We start from the raw sequence: 5,861 nt of genomic DNA, 5'->3' as shown, positions 1-5,861 counted from the left end.
GCCTTTCTGTCCCTACCCCCCTGCTAGAGAGTGGGGCGGAGGAGGAGGAGGGACAGGAAAGCTCTTCGTTAAATTGCCACCTGCACCACATTCTGGTGGATATTTTTAGTGACTCTCAACGATGCTTTGGTGAGCTCATTGGGATTTCTGCCTGGGGACCTGCTATAGCATCCTTGGTGTAGGCTCTGCAGTTTCTGGCCTATTTCCTTCCTTCTCCTTGGTTCTCTGATGTTTTGTCACATGGAGATTTAAGTAGATCCTGACTCTTATGTTGCTGCCCACTCTGGCTGTATGCACTTGCTACACCTGCTGCTCAGTCTTGTGAACAGTCAGTGGTGTCCCCTACTTATTTTGTGGCCTTGTGGTGGCTCATAGGGATTGTCAGCTTGACGGGATCTAGAATGACCTGGAAGACAAACCTCTGGGCATGTCTGTGAGGGAGTTTCTAGAGTGCATTAAATGAGACGGGAAGACCCACCCTAAGTGTGGGTGGTACCATCGCATGGGCTGAGCACGAGGCTTCCTCTGTCACTGTTTCCTGACTGTGGGTGTCACACGGACCTCACACCACTGTGACTTCCTCACCAGGATGGACGGCACCCTTAGACTGTGAGCCAGAACAAACAAAACTCCTTCCTGAAGTTATCCTCCCCAGTTATTTTCTCACCTCAATGAGGAAAGTAGCTAAAGCAGACCCTCTCTGTGTGTTCAAACGGCCCAGTGGTGCTCTCTGTCTAGGCTCAAGGTCAGCTCAGGTGCAACCCACAGCATCAGACAGTTCGCGCCAAGGCAATTGCTTCACAAACGCCCCCTTCTTCCACCTGCTAAAGATTTTATATTGTCAAAGTAAATAAACACTGTAGCAGGAACCTTAAAAAGTCTTGCCAATTCCTCAGCTGATCCTGTTTCCTCAGACTGGAAGCCTCTGAGTCCTCATCCAGAATGATTCTCAGCTGAACTGCTGCTCGAAAGCCTGAAAGCTTAACCAGCCAAATGCTTCTAGTTTCTGGTCCTCACACCTTATATACTTTTCTGCTTTCTACCACCACCCCCTGGGATTAAAGGCGTGTGTCACCATGCTTGGCTGTATCCTTGAACAGAGGGATTTCTGCCTCTGGAATGCTAGGATTAAAGGTGGCATTTTCTGGCCTCTATAGCTAGTGACTGTTCTGTCTCTGACCCCAGATAAGTTTATTAGGTGCACAATATTTTGGGGAACACAATACCACCACAAAACACTGCTGATAATGGGGGTCACAAGTAATAGAACTGCTCCCTCCCTCCATCTACCCCTTCCTCCTTTTTTTCTCTTCCTCTTCCTCTTCCTCTTCCTCTCTCTCTCTCTCTCTCTCTCTCTCTCTCTCTCTCTCTCTCTCTCTCTCTCTCTCTCTCTGTGTGTGTGTGTGTTTTGGGTCAGTTTCACTCTTAGCCTAGCTTGACCTGGAACTTAGGATTCTGTTGCCTCAGCCTCTTAAGTGGTGGGGTTATGGGGTGTTTACCCTCTTACCTGGACATCTACACTCTCCCTCTTTCTCTCTCTTTCTTTCTCTCTCTCTTTCTTTCTTTCTTTCTTTCTTTCTTTCTTTCTTTCTTTCTTTCTTTCTTTCTTTCTTCTTTTTTTTTGTTTGGTTTTTCAAGACAGGGTTTCTCTGTGTGGCTCTGGCTGTTCTGGAACTCACTCTGTAGACCAGGCTGGCCTCAAACTCACAGAGATCCGCCTGCCTCTGCCTATACTCTCTTTTCTGTCCAGGATCTTCAGTACTGGCAGCTCAGTTGTAGTGGGTGGGGAAAATTCTGTTTTTTTTCTGCAAGGCTGTGCACATGATGAACGCACTGTGCTCACCCAAACCATATGATGAACCCAGTCCTCAATCTGGTGGGATTTGGGATTGAGGCTTTAGGAAGGTGTTTCTGACATGAAGATGGAACCCTCATGGTTGAGGTTTGTAGCCTTATGAAAGTCTCCAGGGATGGGGGTGGGGTGGGCTTGTGATCCCATGTCTGAGCAGGTGGATGGATCCCTGGAGATGCTGGCCAGCCATTTATCCCACTTGGTGAGTTACAGGCTAGTAACGGACTCTGTCTCAAAAAACAAGGTAGACACTACCTGAAGAATGGCACCTGAGGTTGTCCTTTGACCTCCATATACATACACACACATGCGCACATGCGCCTGAACACACATGTGTAATGTATACATAGGAACATACAGAGACGGACACATGCACAAGAGACTCCAGGGAAGTCACTTGCTTCCCTCTCCCTGTGTCTGGACATTACATGGCTACCTATCAACAGGCTGGGATGTGCGTCCTTCCCAAGCACAGAAACGCTGCCACGCTGACCTTGAACTTCCTAGCCTTTTCGGTGGTGAGGTTTCTGTTCACTCTACCCGTGCAATCCAAGGTGCTCTATTATAGCAGCCTGAACAGACCAAGCGACGCCCCCGTCAAGGCTTCTCTGAAGGCTAGACAAAGAGGGCGCCTGCTCTTCTTGGCACTGAAAAAGAAAGGAAAAGCCAGCGATTATTCTGGCTACAATGAGTTCGCGTAAAGGCTTACATAATCCAAGCAGCTGTAAGAACGGAAAAGCAGCTCACGGAAGAGGTTAGGCACAACGGCAGCAAGGGGCAGACTGCTGCAGACCGTCACTGTCTACGGAAGGTTCCGGAAACGCCTCCAGGAAGAGGCAGCTGCAATTACGATGCTGCGTTGGAGAACAGACTGGTGTTTTCTTCCACTTACGGCTGTGCAAAATGTAAATCCGCCGGCAGCCGATAGGCCTGCGGGAAGCTGAGTCACGTGGGCTTCTGCATCCTCAAGGAAGATGCGCCCTGACTGTAAGCCTAGTGGCCCCCACAGTTCTCCAGCAGTGGCTGTGGACCTGAGAGGCCCCTCACTGGACAAGGCGCTGCCTAAAGGACACTGGCTGTCTTTCTGTCAGGAATGTTGAGCAGGAAGCCTTTGGGATGGAAGGCTGCAAGCACACTCGCTTCCTAGGAGTCCGGCTCTCTGTTGCCACACAGCCTCTGATGGTTGGTCGTGGTGATGCCAGTCTGACAGGGGCACAGATCAAGTAGGAGACATACTTCTGGGTGGGTCTGAGAGGATATTTCTGGGAATGATTACCTGAGGGAGAAGACCTATGGGTGACACCTTCTTGTGTGTGTGTGTGTGTGTGTGTGTGTGTGTGTGTGTTGCAGATTGTTGTGTGCCTGCCCACCCTCACTTCCCGATGGTGAGTGCATCTACCCTGTTGCTGCTGTGATTGTTGCTGCCATCCCTCACTACCATTAGTCTCTATCCTCTTTAGTCTTCCAGATGGATGAAGGTCAGCATCTCTCCAGGAATGGTCCAGGCCTCCAGATCAGACTGGAACTTCTGAAGTGTACAGATTCATGAATGGCTACTGAGGGTTCTCAGCCTCTCCAGCACACAGACACCCATTGATGCTGCTGTAACCCATTCTAATCAACCCCTCTTTATAACAGGTATATATTCTATCCACTCTGTTACTCTAGAGCAGTGGCTCTCAACTTGTAGGTCACAACCCCTCTGGGGGTCACATATCAGATATCCTGCATATCAGATATTTATATTACTATTTGTAGCAGTAGCAAAATTACAGTTATAAAGTAACAATGAAAATAATTTTACAGCTGGGGTCACCACAACATGAGGAACTGTATTAAAGGGTCACAGCATTTAGGAAGGTTACCACTGCTCTAGAGGAATGTTCTAGGTTTATCTTGCTGCTCTGATAAAGCACTTCGACCAAAAGCAACTTAGGGGAGGGAAGGATTTATTTGGTTTATACTCCCATGTCACAGCCTGTTATTGAGGGAAGTCAGGGCAGGAACTCAAGCAGGGACTTGAAGCAGAAACCATGGGGACGCTGTTTGGTGGCTTGCTCAGGCTCAGGATTAGCTAGTTTTCTTATATAGATAGGACTACCTATCCAAGGAGCGATGCTTTCCACAGTGGATTGGACCCTCCCACATCAAATAGTAATCAAGACAATCCCCTGCAGACATGCCCACAGGCCAGTTTGATCTGGACAATTCTTCCATGAAGCCCTCCTCAATCACTTGCTTGGGAGACATCTCTTTGAGGTCAGTCTGAGTGCTGCTGTTCACTGCCTTGCATTGTTGCTATGGCCCTGGTGTGATGCTGCTGTTGTCTTACGTGCCTGTTGAAAAGGCTGAAGTCGTACGTTAAAGATAAGTGTGCCAAAGAGGCCCCAATCAGACACACGAGTGGGAAACAGCAGTGGAGTTAATGTCTTCTGCCAGGATCCTGTCAGCGAATCAAGCCCATCTCAGTCCTTCAAGCCGTCATCTCATCCTGAACGGTCCGATTATGATTTCCTCTCTTTCATTTCTTAATATTTCATATTCGCTAAATGAACTTGGTGCTATGTGCTAGGTCCCCAGCCTCTTTAGAAGCCTTTGGTACTTGTTCCTCTAAGAACTCAGTCTCGAGGGGAACCTGGCATATGGGAGTATATAATAAAGGGGGAGGCTTTACTCACTCAGGCCTGGGGCCAGCATTCTGCAAGGATGAGCATCAGAAGCCTTATCTTTTACCAGGGGACACATGTGACCCACGGCATCTCCTGTTAGAAGTGAGGCTGGTGTGTGTGTGTGTGTGTGTGTGTGTGTGTGTGTGTGTGTGTGTGATGGACAACACAGCAGGGCAGGCTGGACAAGAATAATGGAGATTTTGGCAGCTTCTGGGCATAGGAGGCTTTGAGGAGACGGGTGGATGCCTAAAGAGGATTTTTATAAGGCTTTTCTGTGTATTGTGAGATGTAATCCCCTCTTTCTCTTGGCAGTGTCCTTTAAGAAAAACCTGGCAGATCTGGAGACTGGCAATTACCAGCTGGGCCCAGAGTGCTTCACAGTGGGCATGGGAGGTGATGCTGACCAGGGGGCAAGCAGGTGACCTGGAGCTGGCTTCTCTGTCACAACCTGTATTCTTTTTCATTAACCCTCGGTTAGAGCAAAGCTTTTGCAAAGTTCATGCATCTTAAGTGATTTTATTCCACTATTTAATCCTATTAATATATCCCAATACCTATCGCTTGCCTCAGCCTTCTGAACAGTAGCTTTTACTGTATTATCTGAGCTTTATATTTTGATCTTACTGTTTATCCATCTTGGCAATCGTTTTAAGCACTAACATTCTAACTGCAATGTCTACTTGTCAAATTGATTTTCTAGTATTTTTCAATTTTACTGGTTTCTATTTTAATGTTTACTTGTGGCTTTTAACTTTTTATTCCTCCCTAAAAAACATTTTAGCTTATCTTCCAAACATGTCTGTGTTCCTGTCTAAGCCAGGCTTCATCTTTTTACCCTCTCCTGGTGTCTGCTGAGGTAGTCATTGTAAATATTTAGAGAGATTCATGCTTGTCCAGTCAGTCACTGTGTTCTGGCCATTTTGATTCCCAAATGCTGTAAGGCCTTCAGCGTACACTACTGTGTTTCTATAGCCATTATCGATTCCTCACCTGGGTCCTGCCCTGGTTTCTGCATGACTGTGGTCCCCTTCTTTTCGTTATATGCTCTATCTATAGCACAACAATGGTGTGTGTGTGTGTGTGTGTGTGTGTGTGTGTGTGTGTGTGTGTTAATTAATTGACTGAATTTAAAATTAAAAAAAAAAACCTTTTTAGTGAACTGTTAGTAATGGCAAAAAAGCAGATGATTGGTACACAGGCATTTAAAGTATTATATTGCTAACTTTAAGGCGAGTTTTAAAGTTTTCTATGGTGTAAATAGTTTTTAAATAATGTAAGTCCAAAACAATTAGATCTGGGGAGTTTATATTAAAGTCATGTAATTTTTTACAAATATCATA

General features: G+C 46.6%; 1 long non-coding RNA gene across 1 annotated transcript; it reads left to right on the top strand.

The window, feature by feature from the left end:
- The first annotated feature begins 2,623 nt into the window (after nt 1–2,623).
- LOC114696933 lies at nt 2,624–4,925 on the top strand. Its single transcript, XR_003735086.2, has 3 exons — nt 2,624–3,094; nt 3,313–3,490; nt 4,030–4,925. It is a non-coding gene; the product is annotated as an uncharacterized LOC114696933 (long non-coding RNA).
- Nucleotides 4,926–5,861: the final 936 nt, after the last annotated feature.

This window comes from Peromyscus leucopus, chromosome 15 (assembly GCF_004664715.2).
Source record: "Peromyscus leucopus breed LL Stock chromosome 15, UCI_PerLeu_2.1, whole genome shotgun sequence".
NCBI lineage: Eukaryota > Metazoa > Chordata > Mammalia > Rodentia > Cricetidae > Peromyscus > Peromyscus leucopus.
Note: the sequence above shows the minus strand (reverse complement) of the source record. Positions and strands in the feature narration are given on the sequence as shown.